We start from the raw sequence: 14,287 nt of genomic DNA on the forward strand, positions 1-14,287 counted from the left end.
AAATCTTTCTCCACCTCAGTGAACGAAGCTCCCTTGGTTTTCTTTTCGAGAAAGTAGTGAAAATCCTATCTGTCAGTCGCATTGGGTTCATTCTTTTTGTATGGCAGTAAAAGGTAATTCTCCTTCTCCTCATGGTGCCAGTAATTTTTTCCACATAAGTGTAAAGACCGTGATTGCGCCGTCTCCTATATTACCCGTTTTCTTTTACTGGGCCCAAGATTTTTCTTAGAATTTTCCTTTCCTCGCTTCCAGTTTCTCTCTTGGTCACTTTCGATGCATTGCAAAGCACTCTGCAGGGTACAAGCCCTCTCGGCGGATGACTGTCTTCTTCTTCTTCTTCTTATTATTATTATATTATTATTATTATTATTATTATCTTCTTCTTCTTCTAGAGTTTATGATCACGATGTTTTCTGTTGATTAAAACGACAATGGCCACAACACCTATCATAACTATTTTCTGTTCTTAATGTAGGTAGATAGGCCTTACGTGTATATTCTTCTTAAAAATTCATGCTCACTCCTGAATGAAAGCTAGTATTTTTTGTAGTTCTGTTCCCTGCTCTTACTCACAGGCGAATTAGGTTCCTTCATTCTTCGAAATTTACTTACCAATTTAGATTAAATGAAGGAAAGAGCCATATTTCTGACACGAGTTTAGTGGACAAGAATAGGGCGTCCTCCATTTGGCCCTTCAAAGAAAGAAGTTTGTCCGCAAGAAATGAACAACTTGGCTAGGCATAATCCTGCCCAGACTTGTGGTAAAGCAACAGAGCACATCTTATCCTGATATTCATTCACTTCATTGGTTGGCAACGTCAGACAGAAGAAGAGTAATAGCATTCCTTCTCCCCACCATTCAGCCAGCAAGTGTTTGTCAGTATGGCTAGACTAGATGCAGTAACATCTCTTATGCTAACATGCTATGAGACCCACTGTTTAGGAACATTAGTAAATAGCAATTTAATATCATACTAATCTGAAAATGAATCAGTGTAGATTGGTTTTGTGTTCAGAAGAATGTGTAATGTCTGATCACTAGACACATGGACTGGTGTCTAGAAATTTACACTACATATTACGTCAAAATGACAGCATAGTGATGATAGTCTGAGAGAGCCTGTAGATAATATAGCGACCATTAAACAAGAGTTTACGGCAGACTCAAGTGAGGTGTCCATAGCGAGCTCAGGGGAAGGACAGGCTGTATTCCCCGAGAGCGCTAACGGTCTTTCCCACCGGAGACAGCCACGGCTCTGTTCAACAAGATGGAACTAGGAAACAGCCTCATTATCAAGAAAGGCAGGAAAGAAATCAAAATTAGGTGATGATTTTCTCTTTCTTAGATTAATATCATAGCAGCTCAAAATTATTTCCATTTCCATTTATGCGGACCTGACATCTTTGAAGTAAATTATATGACTCACGTCGTACCTTGTCTTCTCTTTTTTCACTTATCGGTCCCCTAATTTCGTTTAGCATCCACCGGCAGAACGACACACACGCGACAGGATCAGCCACTTGTGCACAGCGGGAACCCAAGAGGGGAAGTATCAGAGTTTTAAGCCCTGTCAACTGTGAGGTGGGGGAGAAGCGACACTCCCATGATTAAAGCTTAGACGGTGTTTAGGACCACTGACCTGAAGTCTCGTTCGCATTTCTTAAAGTTATTCGTCAGTCAAGCCCCTCATTTTATAATGCCTTTTTCTGTACAAGAACAAAACAGTATTGAACTTTCCGGAAATCGTTTGCAATACTTTCGCACACACCTAACAATAGACGTGCTTCAACTATAAGCACTCGTGGCTCAATGACTAATAATTGTTATTGTGCAGTTAATTATCACAGTCACTGAATGCGTCAAGGACATCACGTGTCTCACTAGCACAAGTAGAGAATTCAACTAACGACCGAGACTTACAGGACAGAGGATGGGAGAAAGAAGCTGTTGTCACCCACAACACACATCCTTTCTCGTCCCTTCAGTGGGGCAAGAGAGCCTGTCCTTCTAATCAGCTCGCTATTCGCGCCTCATTGTTCAGTAGAAACACAGAAACGTAAACTATACAGAATTTATTGGATAACAAACACTATAACAGAACAACAGCGTGGTGACTCATCCCCAACGTCCCGAGCGCGAAGCATAATACAAACATTCGCAAGGTCACTTGTAAATATAGCTCATTCCATGTTAAGAAACAGTATTGCTCTTATGATAACAGGATTGCCATATCGACCTGCTCTGCTCAACACCATCACGGGAGAACGGCGGCACATACATCTGTGAAATTCAGTGTTTAAGTTCAAGATAAAAAGCGGAAGGAACTATGTTGCAAATTATGTTTCTGAACTGAAAGGGCCGTGGGGGGGGGGGTGCGGTTACAGGGGCTATTCTTGGTTTGTACAGACTCAGAGGTAAGCTACAGCACATAAAAATAGAAAAAATAATATTTTTTATTGAATCGAGGGGTGATGGATGCATTTACTTGCATTTAATAAATTTACCCAGGCAAGGCGGGGTACTACAGTGCTGAAAAATAGTAAAAATTAAATGCGGTCGTAAAAATTAGTGGTAAAATTAAAATGCGCTTAAGAAAGAACAGCTAAATAACAAAATCAAGCACAGATAAAACACACGGCAATTTCTTTTATCAGTACAAGTTATGCCATGACGTATCGCTGCACACCACAACACTAAAATCTTCAGTAACAACTTCTGTACAGTACGAAAATAATAGAGCACACAGAGACACTGTGCAATATACAACCAACTCTCACTCAACACAAGAAAAAGAAAAAACCGCTCTGATTTAAAGCCTAAAAACACACAAGCCACAAATAAATACTGTAGATGACTTCACTACAGAAGTGAGCTGCCGGCGGTTCACAGAGTGAGGGACTACACGAGGCTTGTACCAGAGCAACACAGAAGGAAAATGAAGGAAGGCAACGAAGTGATAGCTGTTCCCGCCATTGTGCTTCCTCCCTACAAATATATTTATGAAAAAGAGAATGTTATGTAGTTATTTTAATACCTTCCGGGCAAAAATGCCTCATCCGTTCTATTTATCTGTCATAATACATTACAAAGTACAGTGTAATATTCCTTAATCACGAGGAATTATGGGTGTGTTCACTCCTTGTAAGAGCAGTACTGGTTTCTTAACTTGGAATGACCTATAGGAAGCGGGTTTTTAAGGGGTAATTGGTTAGATTTCTGCCGGCTTTGACATTCTGCCAGTATGTCCTGAGCCCGTCGATCAGCATCTCTGGTAGGGGGCCTCTCAGTCTTCTGTCGCCACCCATAAAACCCCGATAGCTTTCCACCATCCTTCTGAAACTAACCCTGTCATTGACTTTATCCTCCGTAATGTCCACCTTCCTCAGATCTTTCACACACTCTTGGAACCATCTCAACTTAGATGTCTTTGGTTTTTAGAAAATTCCAGATTTTCTGTGTGAGCCGGTCATTGTTCATACGGAAGACGTGTCCATAACCAGCCATCTTGTGTTTCTAATTGTTGTTGTTGGTTCCATCTTGCTGTATACTTCTTAATTGGATTTCAGTAGAACCTGCCCGTCAACCCGTCTGTTCCCTAAGATCTTCCGTAGTAGCCAGCGTTCTCTTTTAAGTAGTTGTGTATAGTATTTTTTAAATAGGTGTTTTTTGAATATTTAATTTTCACGACCGCATTGTAATCGACAGACTTTCAACGTATTAGGTCGTGTTACGTACATGTAGTACGTGTTGAAGAGATGTTAAGTACAGAACAAAAATGGCCAGCCGGACACCACTGGGATCCGAACCCACAACCTCCCGATTTCGCAGTGCCAGACCTGTAGCTCAGATCCTTTCAAACAGAACAAAGATGGCCTAGGCCACCATAGCTCAATTGGCAGAGCAACCGAGGCGAAATCGGGACGTTGTGGGTTCGGATCCCAGTGGTGTCCGGCTGGCCATTTTTGTTCTGTACTTAACATCTCTTCAACACGTACTACATGTACGTAACACGACCTAATACGTTGAAAGGTGTTTTTTATCATTACTGGTTAACATGAAGATCAGAATAACAAAAATGTAGTTACTTTCTCAAAATTTCGATGGTGTGATACTCACCATATATGTAAGTGAATTATCTACTACTCAAATACCACTCTTCGGCGGACATTGGAGTACTACAGATTGGCGAGGGAGCAATGAGTGATATATAAGTGAAATAGAAGAAGGATCGAGTGAAGACGTAATGTTTAGTTGATTAGTGAGATGCAGTTAAGTGTTCTGGATATGAGGAGGTGGTAGTAAGTGGTAAAGTTTGGGTTAAGTGGAGTAGGAAGCGAAATTTTGGTTGCACGTGAATCTGGGCTAATAGTGAGGTTAAGTAATGTAAGTTTGCATACCGTCTAGTTGAACAAAGAGCCTGCCAAGGTCAATCATCCCACGACCGTGATACCAGTAAATGTCTTGCCGCACAGATTGCAGCGGTGGATTTTCTCGCCAGTGTGAACGACTGAGTGCCAATATTGCATAGGTGTCTCCCCTTACCAAAGTGAGTCAGTGCATGCAATCTTGGTTATTACACGCTAACACTTAGTGCAACCGCAGTGTCTATCCCCTGGGTGAACCAAGTTGTGTGAGGTCTCGTGTGGTCCTGTATAAGAGATAGAAAGGAGTTTTCAAGCTCAAGACTAAGTGAGTATTTGACAAGGTAAGGTGTGAGCAGCATATCATGATAGGCATAGAGCAATATCGTGCGGCGATAGGTGTCTGGATGGGCAGGCAGAAGAAGGCGTCAAAGCAAGCGGCGAATAATGGAGAACTAGGGAAGATTGGTGAAGTCATTTTGGTAGCATCGGTAATAACGGTGCTACTAATTATAGGAGGTGTAGAGATGAATCCCGGTCCTGACATGAGCTGGGAGGACTGGGAGAGAATTAAGGGAATGATAGGTGAAGCGATAAAAACAAGCACTGGAGAGATATTGGTAAATGAACTCAAAAAGGAACAAGCCAAGGGTTTCGAAGATATGAAGTCCTGGTTCAAGGATCAGTGGGGAGCCACAGAAAAAAGAATAGAAGAGAATGAGAGAGCAACGAGAGTGCTAAAAGAGCAGGTAAAAGATCTGGAAAAGGAAGTGACGTTTCTGAAGAACGAGCTCGGCATTGTTAACCAACAAAGGATGAAGAAATGCATATATATATATGGGTTACAGGAAGAACGAAATGAAGATAGAGTTAAGCTTATATATAAAGTGGTGGACCTTATACAAAATAAGTTGAAACTTAACTTCAGTGAAGTGGATATGGACGACATCGAAAGAGTAGGAAAAGTGAAAGGTAGGAGACCAGTGAAAGTGAAGATGATGTCAACCATAATGGCGGACATAGTGTTAAGAAACGCAAAGAACCTACAAGGCGAAAGGATCTGGATAAACAAAGACTTGGGAAAAGAAGGGAGTGAGAATATAAAAATCCTACGGAAACATTTAGGCAGAGCTAAACATCAAGGCCTTAAAGCATTTATCAAGGATCAAAGGCTAGTGGTAACAAATGGTGTATGGTGGCGTGTTTGGTCTGTAACAAAACTAAAAAGGATGGAGGAAGGGCTGAAACAGGAAGAGGAACGTTCGAAACGGGCAAGAGAGAGTCGGGAGTACGCTCAAGAGGAGGGAGGAAATGTGGTAACCATGGCTGAAGCAACGAGGCAAGAAATCAGTACAGTGCAAGATAGTGTGAGTGAAAGATCAATTGTACAGGTTCAAGAAGTGTTAGCAGACAGGGTTCCGAAAGGAAAAGAGGGTGCTCTGATTACTGATCTGGGGGGGAATAAGAAAGAGGGAGACCTTATGACCAGGGGAAGAAGCAGGAGCCTGAAAGACCTATGGGGGGAAAGAAATAAAGGTGTAGAAGATAAAGAGAAGAAGGATGACAATAAACCGTCGAGGAATGATGGAAGGGAGGTAGAAGCTGAGAGTGAGAGGGTGACGAGAAGTAAGATTAAAGATGGCGGTCTGGAAGGTAGGGAGAAAAAGCTGTAACTAGGCTGGAAAATAGGATTTGTTAATATTGAAGGTGTACTGAGAAAGATAGACAATATAAAAATAAAAACATTAATAGAAAGCTTTGATATTGTAGCGCTTTTAGAAACCTGGCTAGAAGTAGGCAGGGAGATAACTTGGGGAGGATTCACGGTAAGGCACAAGTCAAGGAAGAGATTAAACAAAATGGGCCGCGTGCCAGGAGGAATAGTAGTATTAGTCAAAGAAGAGCTGAACGAATGTATAGAGCATATCGAGAGTGAAATTGAAGGGGTCATGTGGATAAGATTTAATATGGGGAGAGAGGCAGGGAGAGAGAAACATGTGTGCTTGGCTTTTGCCTACTGTCACCCCAGGGAATCTCCATATGCAAATGATAAGTTCTTTGAAGAATTATTAGTAGAAATTGGTATCATTAGAGGGAGGTATGAGGAGGACGGTATATTATTACTTGGAGACTGGAATGCCAGAATAGGCGAGCGAAGTCCAAGGTATAGTAAAGAAGAAGAATTGATAGTTGGAGCAGGAAGAAGTAGTAATGATAAGGTAATCAATAACTATGGTAGAAAACTCTTAGAATTATGTGAAGTCGGGAGTTTCTGCATCTTGAATGGCTTTTGGGAGGGGGACAAAGAAGGTAAAATGACCTATATCACTGAACAAGGAGGGAGCGTTATTGATTTAGTAATGAGCTCACAGGACTTGCTAGGTTACATTAAAAACATAATAGTGGAAGACTGGATTGAATCGCACCACGCTCCGGTATGGGTCAATTTGGTGAGGCGAGAGGAAAATAAAGAGGAAGAGAGAAAAAGAATGACAGAGTGGGGTAGTGGCTATACTAAATATATATGGGCAGAGAACTCAAAGAGAAGACTAGATACATTCATGGATAAAGAGATACATCTAATTAGAATTGGCTGGGAAAGGGCGCTGATGGAAAACAACACAGATAGAGCGCTCGAATTATTGCAGTATCCTGTGAAGAGAGTGACCCGTACAGGCGGGCACAGCAAAAGGAAAAAAACGGAAGGGGAGGGTTGGTATGATAGGGAATGTGAGGCTCTCAGAAAAGCAACGCTGGGAGCGCGAAAAGAGTATAGAGCTAAAGGAGGGAGAGAAGAGCGTGAAGCATTCTGCAGGTTGAGGAAAGAGTATAAAAGCAAAATTGCAGATAAGAAGAAACAATGGTTGAAGGAGCAATCAGAGCAAATAAACAACGAATGCAGAAATAATCAAACGGAAAAAATATGGGAGAGAATAAATATGATCAATAAAGGAGGGAAGGGATTGAAGAAAAGAAATATCGACTATGTAAAATGGGTGACATATTTCGGTGAGCTATTAGGAGGAAGGGACGATTGGGAGTATAAGGAAAGAAAACAGACCTTGTGGTCTAATGTGGAAGTAAGTATACACGAACTAGATAGGGATTTTACGATAGAAGAAGTACAGGGGGTGATTGGGAAACTTAAGTTGAAATCAGCGGGTGGGAGGAATGGTATTAGTAATGAATGCTGGAAACAAATAAGTAAATACGGTCCGATGGTAGAAGGAATTGTTAAGCTATTCAATAAGATTTTCAACGGGGCGAAGGTACCGAAGGAATGGGAGTATGGGATAATATGCCCAATATATAAAAAGAAAGGGAATAGAAATTTACCTAATAACTACCGAGGTATAACTCTTTTAGATACATTGAGCAAAATTTACACAGGAGTCTTAGCTAATAGATTAAGGGACTGGGCTGAAAATAACGGTATAATCTCAAAATACCAGGGAGGATTTAGAAGGGGAAGACAAACAATAGATAATATCATGATTGTGAAAATGTTAACCGAGAAATACACGGTACGGGGAAGTGGCAGCACATTTTTGGCAGCGGTCGATTTTGAGAAAGCGTTTGATACAGTAAGCAGAAAGGCGTTAATAGAAAAATTAGGGAAGCTGGGCGTTTCTAGGAAAATGATACGTGCGATAGAGGCGCTATATCATAGAGTATATAATAGCGTTAAACTAGAAGACAATGTAATAAGTAATCCGATAGAGTGTAAGCTGGGGCTCAAACAAGGATGCAAACTATCACCCATATTATTTATTCTGTTTATTAATGATATACTAGACGAACACGGTGAGGCAAAGTGGGCTGTACCAACGGTAGGTAATATGGAGATCCCAGGCCTGATTTTCGCGGACGATATTTTGCTAATGACGCTGACTAGGGGAGGATTGAAGAAAAGTCTGGATAAACTAGCAGATTACGCAAATAAATGGTCACTGAAAATTAACTATACTAAAACGAAGGTGATGATTGTAAGTAAGAGAAGGAGGGTAAGAAAAGGAAAGGAATGGTTGGTACAGGGAGCAAGAATAGAGGAAGTAGACAGATTAGAATATCTAGGGATGATACTGAATAAGAAAGGAGGGTGGGAAGACCACATCAAGAGATGCAAACTTAGAGGGATAGCAGCCCTCGCAGCAATAAAAATTCTAGTAGCTAAGTATCCAGGAGTAAGCTATAAAATACTCAGGCTAATACTGAAATCTCTAGTCCTGAGCAGAGCTTTATATGGGGTCGAACTGTGGGGATTAGAAAAGAAAAGGGTAAGCCTGAATCAAATAACATATAATTTCAGTAAGGCTGTTATGAGGCTACCGCAATGTACAGCTAATGTTGGGGCATTAATCTTATGCGGAGAGTTTATCGAGTTAAACTGTGTCAAAAGAGTATTAAATTATTGGTCCAGACTAAGACGGGGAGATGGCGGTTTTCTGGTGCAGGAAGTATATAGATATGAACTGGAAGGAATGTATGATGAGAGTTGGTTAGCAAAAATCAAAAGTTATGTTGAGGGATTGGGTATGGGATATATCTGGCGAGAGGGATGGAAGGGGAATAATAGCAGAATGCAGAAGGCCCTGACATTGAGAATTAAAGACATTCAGATGCAGAAATGCTTGGAAGAATGTAGAGAAAGGCCCTCGCTCAGCTTATTCTATAAGGTCTACCAGATCTCCAACTTAAGCATAAGATTTGGAGATGGAAGAGTTAAGAGTGGGTTATTATGGTGGTTGTTGGGGCTGCATAGAAACAAAGGATGGATCAGAAGTAAAGAGAACTCTCAGTGTATACTATGTAAAGCTAAGAATGATGATTTACATTTACTTTGTGGCTGTATAGGAACAGAGGAACTAAGAGAAAAATTTCTAAATACCAAGCAACTGGAAATGTGTAGACAAAAAGATGAACAGAAAATTATTATATGGGTAGCGAATCAGTGGAGAAACGGCAACGGCCTGAATAAGTTCTTATGTGCAGTGAATTACAGGGTATGAAAGAAATACGAGGTTGTATATGATGCAAGATCTTGGAATGTAAATAGTGGTGTAGATAGCATAAATAGGTCAGTAGGAGATTGGCACTTGGCATTTTAAATGTTAGAAACGTCAGCTTGTAGTAATGATTTCATTAGACATGCTGACAGGGTAGGATGCAGATGTAGGTGTACATTTAGGCAAGTGCGTTTCTCTCACTATTCACGCATAGTAGGGAATGGTAAGGAATGAGGGGCAAGGGAGATCAGGATACAACCGTAAAGGGGATGGTAAGGAATGAGGGGCAAGGGAGAACAGGATATAACCGTAAAAGAATGGGTGGGACGGGAGAAATGTGAGAAGTGGGATGTGTTTATAGATCTGTTTATAATTGTTCAGTTTCGTTTGCTTTAATGATTATTTCTGTTTTATGGAGTGGCAACTTAGCAGATGTAGTCTAGAGGTGGTGCCTTGCATGGAGACTGGTATCCCGCTCGTGTGGGGGGCCACCAAGTTAGTTGTTAGATTATAGGGTTGCAGGGTTGGCCCTTACATGTGGACTGGTCATCCGCCCATGTAAGAGACCGCTCAGTAGATTTAGTTGGTAGGGAAGAGAGCGGCTCCAGCTTTACGTGGCCGGCCGCAATGGAATGGTGAGAGAAACACACGATCATCTGGTAAGTTGTGGGGGTCCTTCCTAGGGCCCCACGGATAGGGCCGGTCGTGTCATCATCGGGAGGGCGGCTTCTTCTCACCAGGGGTGATGACACGGCCGGGCAGCAGCGGTAGATGTTCTTAATTTTAGTTCTTGTTTTTACTTTAGGATTAGATTACAGTGTTACAGGGTTGGCCCTTACATGTGGACTGGTCATCCGCCCATGTAAGAGGCCGCTTAGTTGATTTATTTGGAGTGTTTATAGATATGTTTATAAATGTTTAGTTTCGTTTGTTTTAATGGTTCTTTCTGTCTCATGTAGTGGCAACTTAATAGAATTATTATAGGGTTGCAGGGTTGGCCCTTACATGTGGACTGGACATCCGCCCATGTAAGAGACCGCTCAGTAGATTTAGTCGGTGAGCTTATGGATCTGTCTATAATTGTTTAGTTTCGTTTATTTTAATGTTTTTTTCTGTTTCTTGTAATCTGGTACTGTGAACATGTATCTTGGGCGAACAGCCTGTAATGTTCAATAAATTACTACTACTACTACTCAAATAAGAATGTACAAATATGGTTTTCTGAGTTTGACGGTGTACTGCATGCCCTAAGTTTCTCTTTGTAAGTGTCATTTAAGAACAACTCTTTATAGGTCTTTGGAATATTATCTTCCCACCTCGTATATACATAACGGTTTTGGGGAGATTAACTTCCCAGCTGTTTCAGAGCATGCAGTTCCACTTGCTAGTGTACGAGGGCTGCACTGTGACCTAGATTACTAGGTGGGAAGTGGCGCGCGTACAGTGGCAGACACTTTGTGTTCAGCTGCAGTGAAATGGTGTTTGTAGGAAGAAGGTGTGGAATACTCAAGACAGAAGATTTCTAAAGGTTAGTATATACTTCAGAGATGCAGTTTATCATGTTTTATTCAAGGAGCAAATCTATTTGTGCCACGAATATAATAACGATGCATCCGTTGTGTCATTCAGAATACTAATAACAGAATCAATCATAATTTCATAGTTTCTCTGCATCTTAGTAAGATGCTTTTTTTAAAAAAATTATTTACATATTTTTAAAACTTACTACAATTCGTTATTCTAAAACTGTTTTAAGTTTCCCCTTATGACGACAGACAAAGATGTTATAGTCATTTGTACTTAGTCAGAACTTGGGTTTTATATAAGATCTAGGCCTAATTTTGGTTGGACTGCATTTGTGCTAATTAGTTCTTCTAATATGTGGTTTCAAATCATAAATATAGGTAAAGCATGTTTCCTCTTATAGTAGCTTGGTAATAATAATAATAATAATAATAATAATAATAATAATAATAATAATAATAATAATTTAAATACAGTATTATATTGGAACTAATTGTAGGCTGATCATTTCTGCTCTGAATATGGAAGCAAATATTGAAGTCTGGCTGGACGAAATATCGGAAGAACAAGCTGTGGACTCGGAGGAAGGTGGAGACTCTGATGCTGAAGATCATGTCCAGTACTCTGGCAAGAAAAAACAATGTTCAATCCACACAACCTGTTATGTACGGAATTCCTATACATAATAGCTTATAGGTTCATGTTATCTTTTATCGGCAGGTCCAGAAGCCAAGAAGATGGTGGGTCAAGATTTTTATTACTTCCTGGACAGTATGATTGTCAATTCATACAGTGTACAAAGCGGAAATGAAAGAGAAGAGAAATGGTACGTCACACCTGAAGTTTAGGTCACAACTAGTAAATGAACTGATTTAGTCATTTTCGAGCAAGAAACGCCTTGGCTATTCCCCAGCGAATGGGCATGGAAGGAAGAGAAACAGCTCTGATGGACAAGCAACGATCGAAAACACGGTGAGATTATCAGATATCGGCAGACATCTACCTGAGCTAATAAAAACATACCGTCGCTTTGCAGAGTGTAGTATCGAGCAGAAGGAGAAACGCAGTAACATGAAATGTAATGTTGCGTTATGCAAATCATGCTTTGAACCATTTCACAAATCATAGACAGTATTTTCAAATTTTTCTACAACCAAAATAAATTAGGTTTGAGGGATTTCATTATCATTTTTTAATCCATAGGCCATGTAGCATGTCATGTTATTGTATTATATTGATCTCAATAAAGTAATTAATACGTAATGAGCGCTTTACCATAAATATTTTTAAGTGGGAAGTTATTATCCCACTGCCCACACACAAACATTACCTATCTGGAACGGTCAGTGGGATAATAATTTCCCACCCCATATTTTATGAAATAAGGTGTAAATCCATAAACTACTTGTACATCCCTAGTCATACATATATTTGATGTACAAATTAACCATAAAATATGTTTTTAGTAGCCCCAGTCTTTTGCCCTATAAAGGGTTAAGAACATTTAAAGTCCGTGTGCCATGCCTGGCATTTAGAGGAAAACACTTGGCACTAGGAGGGTTAAACAAGAATGAGCGAGCAAGTGGCCGCACGGTTTGGTTCACGTAGCTATCCGCTTGCATCTGGGTTCGATCCCCACTGTCGGCAGCCCTGATATTCATTAAAGCAGATTGTATAAAAATACTCACGACTGTTAATGTAAGATTTTTCTCTACTTTTCTTTTGCTAGTTGCCTTAAGTAGCACCGACACAGATAGGTCTTACGGCGACGATGGGATAGGAAAGGCCGAGGAATGGGAAGGAAGCGGCCATGGCCTTAATTAAGGTACAGGCCCAGCATTTGCTGGTGTGAAAATGGGAAACCACGAAAAACCATCTTCAGGGCTGCCGGCAGTGGGGTTCGAACCCACTATCTCCCGGATGCGAGCTCACAGCTGCCCGCTCCTAACCGCACGGCCAACTCGCCCGGTTTTTCCTCTACTTAGCGGAAACTTGCCCTAGACTAACTACGTTCTGAGCTATTATTACAAAGTGGTTTTACCTCTCGCCTGTCCCCTCTATTCTGCAACCTTCAGGCTGCAAACAGCTGGAATTGATTAGATCAGATATAATTCTTATAGAAGGAAATGAGAATCAGTCGTGGCTAAGGAGATGATAGAGTCAGCACTGGAGCAGTCCATTTGCCTGTGATCTTAAATGCTAATTCCTAAACTTCGTTTCCATTTCTGAGGAGATTCTTGTCAATAAGCAGGAGAATAAAATACAATTTCCTTTGTCTAACCTGTTGCGCGCGGAACGAAGTTACACACAGACTTAGAATTGAAGAACCTGTTATATGCACAGTCAGACGATCGGTGGCCTGTAGAGAACCCTGCTGCAGGTTTCTCGAGCTGACGCCCATGAGCGAGGATAGAGCAGAGTTCGGGATGCAATATGATGTTCAAGACACCCAGTCCCCGAATTTGCAATGGAGCAAATGGAGGTTAAGATTCCCGACTCGGCCGGGAATCGAACCGTTACTCCGTGGAGCAAATGCAACATACTCACCAGTTAGACACGAAGTTGGATAGCACTGAGTTAGTTCACAATCGCGAGCAAGTTGCGCAGTAAGGCGGTAAGCTTGCATTCTGTTTGAATCCCACGATCGTCAGCCCTGATCGTGGTTTTCTTGTGTTTTGCGCTTTCACACCAGCCATATGCCGGGACTGTACTTAACTGAAGCCACTTTCTTTACAGTCCTAGTACTTTATCACCTGCGGATGTGGGTGGTAAAATAACACCCATGGTATTCCCTGCCTGTCTTAAGAGGCGACTGAAAGGGGTGTCAAGGCTCTTAACTTGGGAGTGCGGGTTGATGACTGCGTGGCCCTTAACTGAGTTCTGGCGCTACTTCCACTTACTTGTGCCAGGCTCCTCACTTAGTCTGCGTACCCGACCTCCCTGGGTCAACTCTTGTTTTTTTTCCACCCCGACAGTGTTAGGTATAGAGACATAGGGAGTCTGTCATTTCCATGTCCTTCCTGGCCCTTGTCTTTCTTTGACGATAGCTTCATTGTACGAATTTCTTCCTTTTTCCTTCTGATTAGTGTTAAGAAAGTATGGTTAATGATGTCCACTACCACCTCACCTGGAACTGTGGAGAGAAAGTAGAGCGGCAGCGTTGTTATCAGGAGGACAGATTTGTGGGAATTTTATTAGAGATGGACGAGGGGAATACAAGGCAAGCCATCAAATGTGAAAGTAAGCGAACTTTTAGAATTGTTGTTTGACATCTACCTTTGCCTTATTTGTTTTGCTTTCTGGGGCAGTTTGAGCTCTTTCCATGTCGGCTCTGGGCTGACTGAGAGTTACCAGGTGAAACATCAAGTGATCTCTGCCTGAGTTCGGCAAAGCCG

This window comes from Anabrus simplex, chromosome 9 (genome assembly GCF_040414725.1).
Source record: "Anabrus simplex isolate iqAnaSimp1 chromosome 9, ASM4041472v1, whole genome shotgun sequence".
In the NCBI taxonomy this organism is placed as follows: Eukaryota; Metazoa; Arthropoda; class Insecta; order Orthoptera; family Tettigoniidae; genus Anabrus; species Anabrus simplex.